Source organism: Cryptomeria japonica, chromosome 8 (assembly GCF_030272615.1).
Source record: "Cryptomeria japonica chromosome 8, Sugi_1.0, whole genome shotgun sequence".
Classification (NCBI taxonomy): Eukaryota; Viridiplantae; Streptophyta; class Pinopsida; order Cupressales; family Cupressaceae; genus Cryptomeria; species Cryptomeria japonica.
In genome coordinates, this window is record NC_081412.1 from 65,466,912 (window position 1) to 65,488,062 (window position 21,151).

The following is a 21,151-nucleotide window of genomic DNA, read 5'->3' on the forward strand; positions in this document are numbered from 1 at the left end:
ACCTGAAAGGCACATATCTCACAAGCAATGTTTTTTATATATAAATTTGCAATCAAAGAAAGTAAATTGAAAGACAGATGCTTACTAACTGGCTAAACATAGAGATAAGTAGATCCCGATTGACAAGATGGGATTAAACAAAAACTATTTCTACTAAGTGAAACCACAATGTAAGATTTAAGAAAAGTAAATCCTCATAAGTACACACAGTTACTTGCCAAGACAAAAGATAAGAACTAATACAAAGCTTAACACAACTCTTTACTACAATCCACTTATAAAATCTTAATACCCAAACACAATAAGACAAATCGAAAATGTGATTGACCTGCAACATAAGTTTTACTACAACAATCGATAAGCATAACTTGTACTGAGACACTTATTTATAGTTTACAATAAATGGCTTTTAGGGATTTGATAATATTGATTAAAATTCCCCAAAAGTATTGCTTTAAATAAGACAATCCTCCAAGTGCTGAAAAAAGCAGAAAGAAATAAAATTTAAAGCAGACTAATCCGAAAACAACTAATAAAATACAAACAGCCTAAGATAGGCTCTGATAGATTATCTAAAATAGAACACTGAAAATAGCCATTGCCAGATATGGTCACTGCCAAAATTGGAAATTTGTACAAAGTGACCTTGTGGGAGATTGAAATGTATCTTTGCTATGAAATTTACGAGTATTTTGAAGGACACTGAAACCTGATGATTTCTGTGGCAGATAATAAAACCCTAATCACCATGAATCTGATGATCCTCACCAATACCAATTTGATTACTTGGAACTAAAATTTGATCTTCTGATGCTTTGAATCAAACCCTAGCTAAAATCTGAAAAAGGATTTGTCATAATGATGAATCTATTATACATAAATGCTAATAGACCTAAAGAATATCCACAATAGCTTATCTAAAGATTGTAACCCCAAAACTCTATAAAATCAACCACCCAACCAAGGATGAGATACTCATTTACAATTCTGAATAACTTCCTCTTGAAAAATGAAACAATTGCTCATTTTTTCTTTGCTGTCCTAAGCTCTTTGAGATGTGAAAATGGAACATTCTTCCTGCTGGATGGGAAATTTATGTCTAAGACTGTTAACAGCAATGGAACATTCTTCCTGCTGGATGGGAAATTTATGTCTAAGACTGTTAACAGCAGAAAAAGCGATAAGAAAGGAGACAGAAATATAGAGGATTGCAATGTAATCTTCTCTGGTTACAGGTGGTGAAAGCCACCTTCACAATTGCTGCACTTGAGGGATGCTTCAATCATGCTGAAAAAGTCTTGACAAACCTGCAAAAGAAAGAACAAACAGTTCGGTTTCTGCTGTGAATAGCAGAGATAAACTGTCTTGAGTTTGAATGCTGAATAACATGTATATATCTAAGTGTTTGAATTTCTCCTTCCTTTTTGCTTTAAAGTTGACTGAGTATAGGGCAGAAAAAGTCAGTGGCATGACCAAGGAAATAGCATGCCAAGATTCAAGTGTTTTAGGCATTTTGAACTAGTTTTGTTTTGGCAAAACCTAGAAAAATGTGCACCTTATTTCTGACTTCGCATTGCTTCTAAGGCTGGGTCAAAACAACTAAAGCTTTTACCAAGTTTTAGGATGGCAGTGTGGATGTGTTTTTTATGCACATGCAAACACAGAGTAAAATACCAAGTTATCTTATCCTCTCTTGAACAAAGTCTCTCAAATGCTATGCCTTGCAATCAAATGAGACAACTCCAAGGTTTTGAAATGTCAGGTCTTGACGTGTGGATAAGTTCAATGGTTTGATGTGATAATGCTGGAATCACAAGGGGACTTACGTTGTACATGAATGCTCAATCTCATCATGGATTAGGATGGGTATGCCGATGACTTAGGATTTTGCATTGAAGCTCTTGACTTAATTCTAACAAGACTTTTTGAAAAAGGGAGAAAAGAGAATAGGGTTAGGAATTCTATTCTAAGCCTAGAATGCAAGATGTAGTAAACAAATTCAGTGGAATCGAACTAGGCAAGGTCTCACCATCAAGTCGAACAGATTTTGACACAAGCTTAGTGCAATCATCTAAGGTATATTTCATAGATTTTCAAATTACTACCATCAAACATTGATACCATCCAAGTTGATGCATAACAATGGACGTATAATAATCGAAGTTAAGCTTGCATAAATTTCCAGTTGACCATGCCTGGCGCACTTACAATCAACAAGAGGCTAGTGGTATGGATAAATGGATTCCACTCAAATACATTCAACAAATTCTTTCATTCAATCTAACAAACATTGAAAGCAAATTCTAATCTAACTTGGAGGAATTGAGAACCTTGAATGCAAGACAACACTTAAACAAAAATCACCATCAAGTCGAACAATGATTTATATTCAAATTTGCAGTATCTACCAACAATTCTCAAAAATCTTTTGCTTACAAATGAGAGGCATTGGGGTATATATAGAGCCTCAAAAGAAATGGATGGCTCAGATTGATTCAACATCAACGGCCAAGATTACAAGATAAAACCCTAATTATGGTTTGTTACAACCACCATTACATTGGCCAATGAGAAACAAGGGTAAGTAAGATAAATAATATTTCATGTAGTGCCATGTGTCACTTATTCCCTCCTTGAATGAATGTTGACTTGGTACCCTTTGATTGGACGAATGGTGACTAGGATGCCACCTCAGCTTGCCTCATCGACTTTAATCAATTTGCCTTGTACACTCTTCTTCTTCATAATGTTTGGAATTCCTTGTGATACTTTGCATTCCATCCTTATGTTAAGGAATTCCTTGGACCGTTCCCTCCTTATGTTTGGAAAATTTTCCAATCTTGGAACCTTGAAATATTTCCTTCCTTAGTGGTCTTTGATACTGAAATTTCTTGACGTAGTTCCTGATTTCTTGATGTGAAATCCTTTATGCTCATGTCTTGAACTTGCTTTCCTTCATTTGTTCATCATTAAGGTGAAGTCTTCTTCATGATTGATCTAGTTCTCATCTTCACCTTTGGAAATCCTTGTCCTGAAATCCTCATCCAATCTTTGAAGTGTTGACCTTCCTTATTCGCATTTGTTGCCTTGAAGTGTTGATCATCGTGCATCCCTTCCTCGTAACAGCCCTGCAAAACAAGTAAACATTGAATCAAACACTAGTATGATAAACTTTATTTCAATCTTGGTGGAAAATCCATATGCATAGGGATTGTTCAATCCTAAAAAACATCTGCATTATCCCTGTCCATTCTTTCACTTGGTGGAAATTTGATGCCTATCTGGACAACTTCCTTCCTTTGTCATTCCACCCTTCAGTGGAAATCCGACCCGCATCCAGACTCAATGTCCTTGAAAATTTGTGTTGATTTCATCATCATTTGATGGAGTGGAAATTGGAACCTCATAGGGACTTTGTTCCCAACATTTGTCCCAACTTGTTCGGATAATTCCGATTAGAAAATGGTAACACCAATTCTAGAAAATGTGAAGGTCCAGATTGAAATCTGGAAAATTCTCGTCAAGAAAACCTCATTCATTTGTTCCCAACATTTGTCAGTGCATACTTAAAACACATTTTCACCTTGAAACTTCACCACACAAACAATGGGGGATAAAACTTTGCCTTAGAAAAATAGTTAATTATTAAATGATCATTGCAAATCATTAAATAATTGTTTTTGATTATTAAATAATCGTCAACATTTGTAAAAACAATTAAATTTGGGGTTGATTTATTTAAAATATTCCAAAATTTAGATCAAAATTAACCCTTGGGGGAAAATCGTCCCATGTTTGGATAATGAGTGGGGGAAAAATTAGGTCCATCAGGAATCCATTGGAAATTCACCACCAATCAGGATTTTGAGTGGGGGAAAATCATGGGTCATCAGAAATGTGGGGGAAAAGAACCTCCAGTCTGGAATTTTGACATTTTGACCCTTAGAATGTGGATTTTCATTAGGATTTTAGCAATTTAACCACTCAAAATCATTTGGACACTTAGAATTTTCAATAAAACGCATCGAGACTTGGGCAAATATACCAAAATTTGAGCAAAACACAAGGAAACCTATCGGGATAAAGTGCGAAATCAGCTTGAATCACTTCCTAGGAGCAAGGAAACAACTCCTGAAAGTCTTAAAACACCTTAGCACTTAAAAAATCACCGACGGGGATGTTCAAAAACATGTTTACGCTCAAAGGTCTACACTTAGACAAAATCAAGATCACTCTAACATTTTGACATTTTAAACACATGATCCTATTCAACATTCAAAAGCCATCTCATAAGCAAAGGCAAACACTAGGAAATCAGGCAAAACTTCTACTCTAGTTTAAAGTGCACTAGCTTTGAGAATGGCATAAAATTATATGACTTAAATTGAGTAGAGGGACTTTAGCAATAGTTTGCCTACCACTTGTTGTGACCTTTTCACACATCACCCCATTGGAAATGGGGACCCCAAAGCCCTCTCATAAGCAAAAGCAAACACTAGGAAATCAGGCAAAACTTATACTCTAGTTTAAAGTGCACTAGCTTTGAGAATGGCATAAAATTATGACTTAAATTGAGTAGAGGGACTTTAGCAATAGTTTGCCTACCACTTGTTGTGACCTTTTCACACATCACCCCATTGGAAATGGGGACCCCCTCTTTTGTTGATAGTTTTAGGTCTCAGGTAGTTTAGTGGCACTCTGATCTCTCTTTAGGATAGAATGAAGTCAGTGTAGCTCTCAATGCTTAAGTGATGAACGAGTCAAGATGATCATTTCATTTGATCATAACCATGCAATCTTCAAGTTAGAACATAGGAGATAGGAGAGATGAGTGTAAGTGTGATGAACAGTCAATTGAGATGAAATGTTTGGTGAGAAGCGATCAAGGCAAAAGCAATGATGAAAATGCCTTGATGACGATGAGGTTGCCTTAGTGAATGATGATAAGGAAGTCTTGAAATTGATGCAATAAGTGTTAGAATCAGTAAAATTGAATAAGTCATTCATTTCCACTTGGCCCCCAAATCCCCAACCATGCTTGCTCACTTCTAGTGAGCCCCCAAAAGTCCGGCCATCTCCATCTCACTTCCACTTGACCCTCAAATCTCTGGCTTACCTTGTTCTACTTCCACTTCATGTCTAAAACCCCGGCCATGACTGGTTTTCCTTTAAACTTGGCAATGAGCTCAGTTCACTTTGAAAGTGAAGAATAACATGATGCTGGATGAGACATATGACTAAGGTTGTGTTGATGTGTTTTTCATGCACATGCAAACACAGAATAAAATACCAAGGTATCTTATCCTCTCTTGAACAAAGTTATTCGAATGCTGAAGATTTGCCTAAGGATCAGTCGAAATAACTCCAAGGTTCTTATATGTAGGGTCTCTACGTGTGGATAAGCTCTTGTGGTATGATGTGATTATGCTGGAATCATAGGGGGACTTACATTCGATTGCCTGAGCGTTTAATTAGCTGGAACTTGAGTCCTAACTACTCAACTGGGAGATAAAGAAATAACCAAAAGGTGTAGGGTTTAGAGAGTCTAATCTAAGACCTAGAATGTAAGAAGATGGATGAATGACTAGTTGGAGTCTTACTGGGTTGGGCCTCACCATCAGGTTGAACAATCCGACACCAACTCAGTGCAATCTTCTAAGGGATGCTTTGAATATGTTCAAATCGTTACACCATCAGACATTGATCACCATTCAAGTTAATGCATGAACAATAGACGCATAACAATTCGAGATTAAGCTCATAAATGCCAGTTGACCACACAGGGCGCACTTACAATCAGTAAGAGGCTAGTGGTTTGGACTAGGCGGATTCCACGCGAGTGCATTCAATAACTTCCTTCATTCAATCTAATCATTTACCATCTAAAATGAAGATTCAACAAGAAACCATGCATATTGCAAAGAAACAACACACTTCACCATAACTTCAATGAAAATGGAGTTCGTTTACAATCAAGGCAACACTTTCTTGCCTTCTCTTCCTAATCTACTCTAATGGCTACTTTATTCACTATTCTTCCGCTGCTGACTATTCTATTGACTATTAACTATCAACTATTAACCCACTATTAACCTTCACAAATGAAGAGCCAAAGCTTTATATAGAGAGCTCTTTACAATTCAATGGCTCTGATTGATTTACAATGAATGGCTAGGATTACAAGATGAAAACCCTAATTAGGGTTTGTTACAACAAACTTCCCTTAACCAATGAGAAAATTACATTCAATGCTTGTGACCGATAGGAAATCGGGGTAGGTGCCTTGAAGTTTGTGCCATCACTGGTGAGTCAGGTACATTGAATCTGGACATGCTGATGTGGACCTATTTGACTGGAGGAACAGTGACTGGGATGCCACCTTGTCTTGCGTTTGTGCTTGGTTAATCAAGGAATGTTGTATTTCTTGATATTCAATGTGATGATGATGAGAAGCTAACTTTGATTAACTCTTCTGAAACTAACTGCTTCTTCAACGTACCCTTGCATTGACTTTGGTTGATCTTCCTTCGTCCTTGATATACCTGATGAATGGTGTACCTTTCCTTGAGTTTCCTGTGTTTGATGAAGCTTCTTCACGGTCAAGTCACCTTCTCTGGTAGCTCATCTTGCCTTGAAAAATTTGTAAGATCCTTCTTTTTGACACCCTGTGGTTTCTCCATATGGTAGAATGAGGTCCTTGAGGATGGTCAACTCCATTGCTTGCAATTCCTTGAACACTTGAAGTCCTTCAACTTAGTAGCATCTTGAGTCCTCTCGCACGCATTTGAAGTGTCCTTGATGATGATGAAACTTGAAGAGGTCGCCCTTGTCCTGGCCTGATCTTCCTCCATCTTGATTTTGTTGATCTGCAAAACAATCAAAAATGGTGTCAAGCACTTATGATATATTCATCCTAACATGGTATTTCTCACTTCAAACCTGTTGTGATGTATTCACACATCGCCCCATTGCAAATACCCTTGCTTTTTGCCTTCTAGGGTTTGTTTTCTAGGTCTTTTAGGGTTTTTGTCTGTTAGCCTTTGCATGATGAGTGCTGTCAGGGGAATCGTTGGATAACAAGCTCTGTTGAAGTTAGGGTGAGTCAGTGGATGCTCCATGTTAGGGTTTCTTTCAAGGTCTTCCTTTGGCTTAGCTTTGCTGAATTGTGTCTTGTTTGAGTTCAAGTGACTTAGTGAGTCAGTGTCATCTCTCAGGCCTTGGGCAAATTCCTCCATTTGATCCTCAATTTTGGCCTTAGGCTTTGAGAATGAAGATTTTTGAGCTGAGTGAGAGGCAAGTTGGCCTGGAGATGATGGGAGAAGTCTTGAAAATTTATATCCAAGGCAAGGAAAGGAGGCTAGAGGTGTGAAATGAGCTTAAACTAGGAATTTTGCTCTTGACCCTTCCAAAGGGTCTAGAGCGAAATCCTCAATAAACACCTTTTTTCTTCCTTGTTTGCACTACGAACCTTGTAACTTGGACATAGTGGGGATAGATTGATGTACTCTTGCCAAGAGAAGTGAATGAAGGCACTGAGAGGTGATGATTTGGTCCAAGAACATGATTTTCGCTCCTGACCCTTCCAAAGGGTCCAGAGCGAAAATCCTTATAAACCTCATTTTCTCCCTTGTTTAGACCAACATTCTAGTTTTGAAGTGATGGAATGTGAAAATGTGAAGGATTTTGGCCTAGAACATGATTTTCGCTTTGGACCCTTTGTAAACCTCATTTTCTTCCTTTGTTTGGTTAACTTTTGGTTTCTAAGGCATGATAGGGGATGGATTGAGGTGTTCTTGCCTTGAAAGGTGGATGGACGCATGAAAAAATGAAGAGTTTTTGCCTAAAGGATGAATTTCGCTCCTGACCCTTCCAAAGGGTCCAAAGCGAAATCCTCATTTTGACCCTCTATTTTGCCTTAAGCACTAGAAGGACCTTGTTTTGAGCTAATTTGGTGGTGGATTGCCTTGATTATGGTGAAAGGAGGTTGGATAAATCAAGTTTGAAGGAGAATTGAGACAATGGAATGTGAAATCAACCTAAATTGGAAATTTCGCTCTTGACCCTTCCAAAGGGTCCAGAGCGAAATTCCTAGATAGCACCCATTTCTTCCTTGTTTAGACCAGGATCTTAGTTTCTAAGGCATATTGTGAAAGTTTGGACATGTTCTTGCCTAAGGAAGTGATTGAAAGCATTGAAATGTGAGGGTTTTTGTCCAAGAATGAAATTTCGCTCCTGACCCTTCCAAAGGGTCCAGAGCGAAATTTTTTATTAACCTTATTTTTTACCTTGTTTGGGCCTAAAACCTTGTTCCTTGGTCTTGGAGGTGAATTGGAGTTGAAAGAATGAAGGAATATGCTAAAAACAAGAATTTCGCTACTGACCCTTCTAGAGGGTCCAAAGCGAAATTCCTAAAATCCACCTTTTCCTTTCATTTTGTGTCAAGCTAAGCATGGATAAAGATGAATAGAGCTTAGAAGGATCCCTAGGCATGCCTTGGAGTTGATTTTTTGCCATCAAAGATGATGATTTTGAGCTAGGACATGAATTTCGCTCTTGACCCTTCCAAAGGGTCCTGTCCTTGGCCATGGTCTTGAGCGAATTTCTCCTTCCAGGCCTTCTTGGGGGTCAAACAAGTGTTGTCTTCATGAGGAAGGAGTCCAAAGGTGAGAATCATGGCATAGCAAGGGAAGAAGGAGATGGAATTGTGTCCTAATCTTGAATTTCGCTCTTGACCCTTCCAGAGGGTCTAGAGCGAAATTCCCCAAAACCACCTTTTTTTCTCAATTTTATTCTAAGTCAAGTGTGGGTAAGGATGGGGTAAGATTGGAGACGTCCTTGAGCAAAACTTTGAGTTGCTAGTGATCTTTGAACATGAAGGAATTAAGCCAAATCAAGAATTTCGCTTCTGACCCTTCCAAAGGGTCCAGAGCGAAATTCCTAGGATCACCTATTTTCTTTGCAAGACAAGTTAAGTTTTTGGTTTTTATGGCCTAGATAGGAGTGAGGCGATGTATCCTTGGTCTTGAAGGTGGATTGGAGTTGAGAGAATGAGAAAATAAGCTCAAATCATGAACTTCGCTCCTGACCCTTCCAAAGGGTCCAAAGAAAAATTCCTAAAATCCACCTATTCCTTTCATATTTGTGCCAAGCCAGGCCTAGACCAAGGTGATAGAAGCCCTTGAGATTGCCCTTGAATGGATTGTTGTCTCCAAAAATGATGATTTTGGGCTAGAGGAAGAAATTCGCTCCTGACCCTTCCAAAGGGTCCAGGGCGAAATCCATTATAGGTCCTGTCCCTGGCCATGATTTCTAGCGAAATTCTCTTTTCTGGTCATTTTGAAGTCAAACAAAATGTTGCAAACATGGGAGAAGGATCGAAGGATAAGAGTCCAAGTATAGAAAGTGAAAAAGATAGACCTTGGTGAAGGAAAACTAGCAAATCATGATCATGGACAAAACACTCACTTCTTTCACTCACAACCCCTTCTAAGACATGCTTGTGGCAATCTTTAAGCCCAATCTACCTTGATCACTATCTTGGTCTAGCACAAATTTGGAAGAAAAAGGGTCAGGAGCGAAATTCACCAAATGTCCTTTTTCTTCCAAATTTGTGCTAGACCAAGACAATGATCAAGGTAGATTGGGCTTAAAGATTGCCACAAGCATGTCTTAGAAGGGGTTGTGAGTGAAAGAAGTGAGTGTTTTGTCCATGATCAAGAAATTTGCCCCTGACCCTTCCAAAGGGTCCTGTTGACGTGTTTTTTATGACCGCTTCTAACACAGAATAAAGTCACCAATGGTCACCTTATCCTCTCTTGATCAAGATTAGTCCGTATGCTAGGATTGCTTAAAGTTCAAACGACTAATTCCAAGGTTCCTTCAGTGCGTGGACGTGACTCAATTGTTTGATGGGTTTGCTGATAACCCAAGGGGGCCTTACGTATGTTGAAGAAAACTTATGCAAGCTCAAGGATTTTTGTACGGATGATTTGCAATGAAAGCTCTAGTTTTGGATCTTTTGGATTTTGAATTATGCGGAAAGTAAATAGGAATAGGGCAGAGGAAAACTAGACTAAAAGTAATCTAATCCTATGAACAAGGAGACGGGATAACTTGCGCAAAATCCAACCACTCTTCGTTTTGCCAGCAACGCACAACTACACGAAGGGGGTGCAATCTTCAAAGGGTGTGTTAAAGATTTTCAGATTATCAAGAGAAACCATCAAATTTAACAATCTCTTCTGATAATCGAAGTTAAACATACACATATAACAGAGGCTCAAGTTAACTTTGCACAGTATACAACAATCAGCTGCACACCAAAAGTATGAGCACGAATTTTGCAACAAGCGATCCTATCAAATCCGGTTCGTCTAACAACATGAAAGCAAATCTAATCTATGAAGAGAATGAGACCATGCGAGCTCCAAAACAACACAAGAACACACCAACAATGGAACAATGTATTAAGTGTTTGCTTCAAAAACCCTTAGCAACAATCTCTGATGATAGTCTCTCCTCCGTACAAATGAGGGGGTCACCCTCTTATATAGGCTTCAAGCCATGATTCCCCAGTCAAGTGCAACAAGGTGGGAATCGGCAATTAATAACCCATCATGCCCATATACAATTAATTCCATCCCATTACAATTAATTACATTCCAGAAGTGCCCACTATGCAATGAATGTACCCTCATGCAAAAATCGCCTGTGATGCCATAAATGCACCATCATCTTCTGAATGTGACGGCTGCATGCAGAAGGAATATGTCATAATGCCATAAATGTGACGGCTGCATGCAGAGAGATGCTTCATTAATTCAACGTCTGTTGACTCGGTTGCCACTTGGCGAGAAAACCTTGGAGAGAGAAAACTTCAGGAGAGAAGAATTTGATCCATGAAGAATTTTTCTTAAGTTTCTCGAACTCTCCTTGCTCTGGAGGAGATTTTCAACAATTCTCCACCATCTCCTATTTTTTAGGAATTTCCACAATTTTAGGGTTTTGGTCCAGGAGAAAGAATTCTCTCACGTATCCATATCTTCAAATTTTTTCTAAATTTGGAGGTCATTTGAGCCTTGAAAATGGATTTTTCAAATTCTTCCCTGGGGGGGAAATTTCTTGTTCAGTTCATCCCCTAATTCCTTCCTTGCCTTAGAAATTTAATCTTCAATTCATCCTTGGGTGTGATTTCTTGTTGTGGAGGAATTCTCCTTTGGAAAGGAATTTGTTCCTTACCCTGAGGAAGGAAATTCTTCATGCCTTAGCCAATTTCATGATTTCCAAGAACTATGTCCTGAAGGAAGAAATTTCAAACACTTAGTCAATCTTTTACCTTTCCTGGAATTCTGTCCTGAAGGAAGCAATTTCCGACACAGCCAATTTTTTCACTTTCTTGGAATTTCTTCTTCTTGGGCGCAATTTTGACTTGGTGGAGGATTCAATGAAATTTGTGAATCCTCCATACCTCCTTCATTTTGGCGCATGTCCTTCATCTTGGACAAAATTTTGACTTGGTGGAGGATTCAATGAATTTGTGAATCCTCCATGCCTCCTATCTGGCGCTCCTTCTCTCACGTGGGCGCTAAAATGCCTTGGTCAAGGACTCTTGCAATTTGCCTGTTTCTCCATGCATTCTTCATTCTGGCGCCCTCCACAAGGAGCGGGCGAAAATTCCTCCTGAGGAAGGAATTCATTGTTTTGTGAATTGTCCAGGTCTTCTTTTCAACATCCCTATTTTTTAGGGATCCTCCTAAAATTTAGGAGCCAGGTTCATTGGATGGAGAATTTTGCCACGATTCCGAATCTATAAAATTTTCCACACTTTGTCGAGATTCGGTGTCTAAAAATAGCAAATTCAAAACTTTGCCCGAGGGGAATCTTGCTTTTATTACTTCTTGACTCCTTGGATTCTATGCCTTAGGCGAAATTTCAACTTTTAGCTTGGGTGGAATTTTCTCTATGTGGAGGATTCATGGAATTTTCACTCTACCATGGATTCATGGAGTTTTTCCTGCTTTGCAGTTTTGGAATGACTTCCTAAACCTTGGTGAATTTTGAGCTTTCCATTTTAGGCATAGGCTTCCAGCACTTGATCAATTTCTAGCTTTCTCTGTCTACTGTCTGACTTTCCGGAATTAGAAATGTTTGCAAACGTCTGATCCTTGTCGCCTTGTCTGACTGACCCTGCCAGTACTGACTTTCCAAAAATAGAAACCTTCAAAGTGTTAGTGTTAGACCCCTAGACAGGGTGCAGGAATGACTTACTATAAATAGAAACTTACTAAAAATAGAAATTACTAAAAATAGTAAGTTTGATTTTTGGCAAAATGACGACATTCCAGGACCCGAAAAAAATCCCTAAAAAATAGGGGCTTTCTAAAAATAGAAAGTTGCTCCGTTTGGGCTAAAATTTTACTGGGAGGTTCCTTGAAGGGTCCTGAGTCCAGTTGTATGTTCAGTTTTCCCAAAACCCTAACAGAAACCCCTAAAATCTAGGACAGAAGGCAAAAATCCTAAAATTCACAAAACGAGTCCTAGACTTAAGCCGAATTTGCTCAAACGAAAGGCAGACTTGACCAATATGACCCCCAAACACTTGCAAAGTAGAGAGATTGACGAGACTGCTGCGAAAAGACCCCAAAAACGCAAGACAAAAGACCAGGAGGGCCTAAAAAGTAGGGGGTCCCCATTTGCAATGGGGCGATGTGTGAAAACGTCACAACAGGTCCAGGGCGAAATTCTCAATTTCACCTAACTTGCTCATGATAAAGGTCAAAGCATGGATCCCTAGGCTTTGGAGGAAGGAAATCTATCATATGTTTGCCTTGGGAGGAATTTTGGAGTAAACAAGTGATAGAATTATCCTAGAATGCAAAATTCGCTCCTGACCCTTCCAGAGGATCCAGGGCGAAATCTTTTGAAACTCCTATTTTTCACCTTGTTTGGGCCAAGCGAAGAGCTAATTGTGAGATAATGTTGAAAAGAGGTCTAAATTGGGCAAAATAGCAAATTTCGCTCCTGACCCTTCCAAAGGGTCCAGGGCGAAATTCTTATAGGGCCTCTCCCTGGGAAGGATTTTGAGCGAACTTTATTTTGAAGTCTTCTTGTTGATGATTTAAGGTGGAAAATGCTTTGTTGAAATGAACATGTCATATGTACTTAATCACCTTTTGGTTTATTTTGCAGATGGAGAAAACCAGGGCAAGGACGACCTCTTCCAGTCCAGCATCATCAAGGACGACCTCTTCCAGTCTAGCATCGTGAAGGACGACCAATTCCAGTCCATCATTGTCAAGGACGTTCCACAGGCAAAAGGGAAGACTCAAGGTGTTCAAGGAATTGCCAGCTACCTCCAGAATCTTCACTTTGCCACACTAAGGAACCACAAGATGACAATGAAAGGCGTTGCTAGCATTTCAAGGAAAGGTACACCACCCATCCATCACGTCAAAGACAAAGGAGAATCAAATAAGGTCAGTGCAAAGGTCCGTTGAAGAAGCAGATAGTCTCAGAAGAGTTAATCAAAGTTAGCTTCTCAGCATCATCAAATTCAACATCAACCAAGTTACAAGTGTCAGACCAGGTGGCATCCCAATCATCATTCCTCCAGTTGGATTGGTCCACCTCAGCGTGTCCAAATTCAATGCACCTAACTCATCTGGGACGGCACAAACTTTGAGGCACCTACCCCTGCTTCCTATTGGTCCTCACTCCTGAAATGTAATTTTCTAATTGGCTAAGGAATTTTGTTGTAACAAACCCTAATTAGGGTTTCTATCTTGTAATCCTAGCCATTGGTTCTAACTCAATCAGAGCCGTCTGTTTGTAAAGGGCTCCCTATATAAAGCCTTGGCTCCTCTTTTGTAAAGGTTAATAGCTAGTTAATAGTTAATAGTTGGTTAATAGAGAATAGATAGTAGTGAATAGTCAGAGAGTAGGAAATAGTTAGAGTAGAATAGAAAGAGAAGGCAAAGATTGTTGCCAAGATGTTGTTGTAAAGGACTTGTAAACTTCATTGAAGAAATGGTGAATTCTATGGGTCGATTCAACAATTTGCATGGTCTCTATACTTCTCAAATTTGATTTCATGTTATTAGATGAGTGGAAGAAATGTGTATGATCGATGGTGAAATTTGTATATCCATACTACTAGCAATTTGTTGATTGCAAACTTGCCTTGTGTAGTCAACTGGAATTATTTAGCTTAAGCTTACTTCAATTGTCGCTTCTTCATTGATATGCATCAGCCTGATGGTGTCCATGCTTGTAGCGGTGATTTGAACATCATAAAGCTTTCCTCAGAAGATCGCACTAACTTTGTGGAGATGGTCCTGGGATGTCAAAGCAAGACTTAGTTAGAATTTCATCAAAGGCCATTCATTGCTCTTACATTCTTAGTATTAGAAATAGATCTCGTTTCAACCCTTCTCCTTTTTCCTTTTTTTTCAAAATCTAGGACCAGTAAAAATCTCATGTTCCAGCAATATCCAAAGCAAATCAAACGCTCAGGCAGTCAAATGTAAGTCCCCTTGTGATTCCAACAAAATCACATCATACCACGAAGAGCTTATCCACACGTAGAGACCCTACATACAAGAACCTTGGAGTTGCCTCGATTGATCCTTCAGCGAGATCTTCAGTAGTTGGGAAACTTTGTTCAAGAGAGGATAAGGTACCCTTTAGGTATTTTATTCTATGTTTGGTCATGTACAAAAGACACATCAACAAAATTGGCGCTAGAAGGAGGGCTGATCATTATCAAGTTGTTCATAGATAATCATATTTGCAAGGAGTTATCTAGGACATTTGTCCCTCCTTCGCGCGTCAACAGAATTGGCACTAGAAGGAGGGCTGAGCATTTGAACGTTGGATCTTGACAAGTCACATCGCATTTGAAGAAATCATCTTAAGGCTTTTTACCCTCCTCCCGCATCAACAGAATTGGCGCTAGGAGGGCTGATCATTATCAAGCTGTTCACAGATAATCATATTCGCAAGGAGTTATCTAGGACATTTGTCCCTCCTTCGTGCATCAACAAAACCATCAACAAGAAGGCATTAAGATCAATTTTGCTTTAGACCTTCTGGAAGGACAGGCCCTATAATGAAACTCACTCTGGACCCTCTCCAGGGACAAGACCTATAATGAGATTTTTGCTTTGGACCCTCTAGAAGGACAGGCCCTATAATGAGATTTTCGCTCTGGACCCTTTGGAAGGGTCAGGAGCGAATTTTGCATTTTGCACAATTTTCCTTCACTTTCTCATCATTTTCTTTACTTCAATTATCTCCAAGGCATGATAACGTCCTAGTTGAGGTTCCAAGGCATGAAATTAGTTCATATTTGAAGCAAAAGGGAGGGTCTTAGGAAAATTCGCTCTGGACCCTTTGGAAGGGTCAGGAACAAAATTTGTCGTTTAGTCTCAATTTCATCATATCCTTTACTCCAATCTACTTCTCAAGGCAAGTATACATCAATCCTTTCTCAACTAGGCCATAGGAACAAAGATCTTGGTCTCAAACAAGGAGTAAATAGGTTTTTAGGAAAATTCGCTCTGGACCCTTTGGAAGGGTCAGGAGCAAAATTCTCCCTTTAATGCTATTCATCTTCTATTCTTCATTTCTTTGCCTTGAACCTAACTTTTCAAACCTCCTCCTATCATGATCAAGTCAATTCGCCATCAATTTAGCTTAAAACAAGGTTCTTTTAGTGCATTAGGCGAAATAGGGAGTCCTTCTAGGGATTTCACTCTTGACCCTTTGGAAGGGTTAGGAGCGAATTTGCTCCTTTAGGCTCAATTTTTCCTTCATTAACCTCATTTTCAACCTTTCCTCATCAAAAACAAGTGTTTTGCCTTAAAAATTGCTTGGGAATGGATTAGTTCAAAGGTATAAGCAAGGTACAATGTTTCTTGAAGAAATTCGCTCTGGACTCTTTGAGAGGGTTAGGAGCGAATTTTGCATTTTAGACTTAATTCACATCCCTTTTCACTTGGCTTTGCTTTAGACTTGACTCTTGAATCCTTTTCTTGCCATGCATGACCACCATTCAATGTTACTAGTGAGGGATTAGGTCCTTTGGAGAATTTTGCTTTGGACCCTTTGGAAGGGTTAGGAGCGAAATTCGACAATTATGCTCAAATCCCTCACATTTAGTGATCATGACTAGACAGATAAAGAAGTTTGATGAAGGATAAACAGATTAAGAGATCAATAACTTGGAGAAGTCTTCACACCACTTCCAGTACACCCTCAAATCTCTGACTTACTTTTGAGCACTTCTAGTTGCCCTCCAAAACCCCAACCTATCTTTGAGCACTTCCAGTTGCCCCCCTTAAGCTCGGCCAGCACGAAGAAGTCTTCCCTAGCACATCAAAATCCACAGCGAGATAGATTAGAGTAAAATCAAAAACAAAAATCAGATCAGACCTTTAGGCATTACAAAATCAGGCATAAATGAATGAAATCAGACATGTAAAATCATTAGGAATGCAATGCATATCAGGTTAGAGAAGTCTGAAAAATAAGTAAAATCATATATATATATTAGTCATGTTTGATGATATCCTCATTTGTTTTGCAGGCAGCTAAGGAAAAAGAATGAAGGAACTAGCTGCAAGCAGCATCAAGGTGTGATACAGGAAGCAAGCACGTGGAATGCAGGAGAGACAACTTTAGCATTGTAGTCTATCAACACATGGAAGCGGCTCAAAGGAGAAGATTACACAAGAAGGTGGATAGATAATTAGTCAACAATGCAAGGGAAGGATAAAGACTCATCATCATAATGTGGAGATCAATACCATGAAAGAGCAAGCATAAGAGATGAAGGTACTAAAAGAAGGAATTTTTCAACTTTTGGAAATCCAAGAATCATTGCCAGTACAACAAGAGAGTAATCCAAGACAAAGGCTTCAAGTGTAGGACTCTAGGATCATTACAAGTATGAAGAGTGAATGCATTACACTAAGATGGAATTCCCAATTTAGGAGGCGAAATTGTGTAAGGGTATCAAGGAGACAGTTCCAAAAAGGTTAATCAAAGTTAGAAGGCTTGATCCCCAAGGATGATGCAATTTGGGAATATCTCCCACTATCATCACATCAAGTGCTTGGAAAAGTTGAGTATCAAGAGATATTGCTCAAATCACAAACTCTTGTGATGAGTTACAAGGAGTAAGCTGAGGTAGCACCTAGTCATCATCAATCCAATCACATCCTTCCAAGTCAGGGCGTCTAGATTCAATGCACTTGACCCATCCAACGAGGAGGATAACTACCACATGTGAGCACAAAGTTCAATGTACCTAACCTCATCATTCATTGGTCAAACATTCAAGGAAGGACATGTGTCCTATTTATTGTAATTTATCATTGGTCAAGCATTAAATGTTATGTAATGGGTGTTACAAACCCTAATTAGGGTTTCTATCTTTCAATTTCGGCCATTAATTTGGATTTTATCCTAGCCATTCAATTGTATTCAGAGCACTATATAAGGCTCCACTCTCATTTGTAAAGGTCAATAGCAGGTTAATTGTTAATAGTTCAATAATAGACATTAGATAGTAGATAGCTAGAGCAGAGTGGGAGAAAAGGAGACTGTTGCCAAGACTTTGTTGCAAGAAGCATATTATTTTCATTAAAGATATGGTGAACTTTTTGTGTTGATTCAACATTTGCATGGTCTCTACTTCTCATTTATTTTTATGTTGATTAGATGGATGGAAGTTATTGTGGATGATTAATGGTGAAATTCGCATGTTTGTACTTGTATTTCACTGATTGCCAAATACTTTGTGTGGTCATCTAAACTCTTTATTCAAGCTCAACTTTGATTGCTACTCACCCATTGATATGCATCACATTGATGGTGTCTATGTTGTTGTTGGTGATTTGAACATCATAAGATTACCTTAGAAGATCACACTAGCTTTGTGGAGTTGTTCTTTGCATGGCAAAGCAAATCCTAGTAGAGTTTCACTAAATCGTTCATAGTCTGTTGCATCCCTAGGATTAGACTAGCTTTCTTAACTCTTGTCCTTTTTATCTTTTTTTTTTAAATCAAGTAAATTCCCATGTTCCAACCACATCCAAATAGGAGTTCATGCAAAACGTAAGTCCCCGTTGTGATTCCAGCAATATCACATCAAACCATTGAGACTATCCACACGTCAAGACCTGACAGTATAAACCTTGGAGTCACATCAAGTAATCACTTAGTTCAGCATTTGAGAGGATTTTGTTCAAGAGAGGATAAGATACCCTGGTATTTTATTTTGTGTATGAGTGTATAAAAAACACATCAACACCACCTAACTCTAAATGGAACTTTGTGATGATTTGACCATAGGAAAAGTGTGGCACCTTTGTAATCGAGTGATAGGCAAATATTTGGGTAGAGAAAGCCATTTGCTTAGCCATCCAAAAGGTCTGTCGGTGGAAATCACTTATGGTTTTTCCATCAAAAGCAAGTATCTTTTCCACATAAGCTGTATTTCCATTCTCGGTTGATAACTGGATGGAACTTGCATTATTGATGTCAGTCTTCTTTCATAGTCATCATGCCTTAGCCATTTCTGTACTTTCCTTTCATTGCTATAGTCATCCTTGTAAATGTTATTCAATTTTCAATTCAAGGTGCAAGTTATATTCAAGTTATTCTTCCTTTCAAGTATATGTTAATTCGCAATATAATAAATCTGATTTATATGGTATGTTGCAGATGGAGAAAGAGCATTTATAAATTTCGATATCCTTCCTACATTTCACCGATCGATATATATATGCAAACATAGGAGATCAAGCAATACCTTGACTGCTCATGTCTATTAGACATGACCGATCAAGATATTACCTGATTGTGCCTCTTCAAACCATAATCGAATTAAACCAATAATCGGTGTGTATGCATTTAACATCAAACCCGATACCAATCGGTGTGTAAGCATTTAACATTAAACCCGATACCAATCGGTGTTAAATCCGATACCAATCGGTGTGTTAGCATTAACAATAAACCCAATACCAACCGGTATCCTGTGCATTATGATTAGTAACCGATGTTAATCGGTATATAGACATTAGTTAAGAACCCGATTGTTAATCGGGATTTATATGCAAGGTTATATATATGAATCGAGGGATACAATCACAGCTAGATCGTATATCATGCATACAATCAATGATAAATATATAATAACTGAATCATGATCATAATCTCATGTGTATATATAAGATAACTGAAGTCTTATCATAGTCTATCGATGAGATAGATGATTGAATGAGAGACTTCATTTATCTCTCATTCAATCATTTATCTTACCAAGGCTATCATGTATCAACAATCCTTAGTCTCAAACCTCATCATTATTTCATCTAGGGACAGCTGCAACCTTGATCACCCTACAAGAGTTGTTAGCCAAAAAATCAGACTAAGACACGACAACCTTGTAACTTGATTATAAGTGATTTGACTTGACATGCAAATGATGATTAATTGACGACAAAAACAGACATAGAGTAGTATCAACATCAAGTTTCACAAGGGTACCAGCAAGATGAAAGTTGAGTTTGGAAGATGATGGAGCTTAATTCAATTTGTGTTAAGACCTTTTAATGGGATTTAAAGCTGCTAGAAAAGAATTCACGTTTTCAAAATATTGCATACTTGAATTACTATGCAATCACAAGAATTTTGATATACTCTTTATAGTATGCTGTAAAATACTAAAAAATGACTACTCCTTATATGAGGATAGACAACAAAATTTGCTTGAAGGTTATAAAATATAAGCTGAAAAAGAGTACTTTTAGCAATGGGTAAATTATGGATGGTGGAACTAAACAATCTAGTTAATAACTTTCCTAAAAATTATTTTAGTGATGGAATTGTTTAATATTTATTATTTATATACCTGTCAAGCATAGATAAAAGTTAAATTTTAAAGTAAATCCTTAAGCATATAACCCTTTTGTAATTGAACCTAACTGAACAAGTATAACTTCCATAGTTGTTGACTGTAAAAGAAGTTACATGTGAAATATCCCTAACTAATTTTTTTTGTATTTTTGACAAATGTTTGACAAAGTACACATGAACTAATAAATGCAAGAAATCAATTTACTTTGATCTAACCACAATTCACATAGCTGTAACAAAATATAAATGCGATTCAACTGAAATTTATCTCAACACAGCTATGTACGAAGACAACATATAGCTATGGCTGGAATAGTCACACCGTTATTCTTATTTTATAAACTTGGGACTGCATAATCCAGTTCTGATATGAACTAAATTAAGTACATTTCTAACCATTATTTGTTGATCCCTAACAGGCTGTGCTCAGCGTATGAAGTCAATGCTCATCAAATAATGGTGCAACTAGAGTTTAGAACCATCCAAATTCCCCCCAAAATGGTCACCCATTCACACACTCTCACCTCCCTTATATCTATACAACTTAGTTTTGGAAGATTGCAGCTGCTGGGTCTTTCATATCAACTATTAGTCAACAACAATTTGCTAACAAATGATTCTTTCATTCAATCTTCACCTTTTGCTTCAAATTGGAATAATATTCACAAATCTGGAAATGATATTTCAATTTGTTAAGCACAAATATCAACAAAATTTCTAATATTCAATACACCTGTAAATTGGGTTTCCTCTTCAAAATCAATATTTGCCAAAGGGTTTTCATCCTAAGAAATAGATTAAGAGTTGCTCACTTTCAAGTTGGGGTTTGAAAATAAAATGCCAAGAATATAAATTTATCTTTTCTAGCTCTCCTTTTTATACTCTTTTAACAATAGATTAGAAAATCAAATAAAAGAGATTTAATAATTTCTAGAATTCAAACGCACTTACTCTATGTGAAAAAATCAACTTGAACCAATAAATAGCAATCCTTTTGCATGGTTGCATGACTTGCCAAAATTCATGTTTGATATTAGGGGAGTGCTTGGGACTTGGACTTCAAAGTTCAATAAGAATGCGGAAAAAATGGCAAAGTCACATTCAAATAGAAAGGAAGGTTACTCAAATTTCAAGAGAAAGCTTAAGGGATCAAAGAAGCATTTGAGGATATCAATACAATTGTTGAGGATTAGAGTAAGAAATGTGTAGCACCAAAGAAGCAGGAAGA

At 38.0% G+C, this 21,151-nt stretch overlaps 1 protein-coding gene across 3 annotated transcripts in view; it reads left to right on the forward strand.

Annotated features, from left to right (window-relative positions):
- Positions 1 to 21,151, forward strand: part of LOC131046360 (cytochrome P450 97B2, chloroplastic) — a 250,436-nt gene that overhangs the window by 61,120 nt on the left and 168,165 nt on the right. The gene's annotated exons all lie outside the window — the stretch shown is intronic.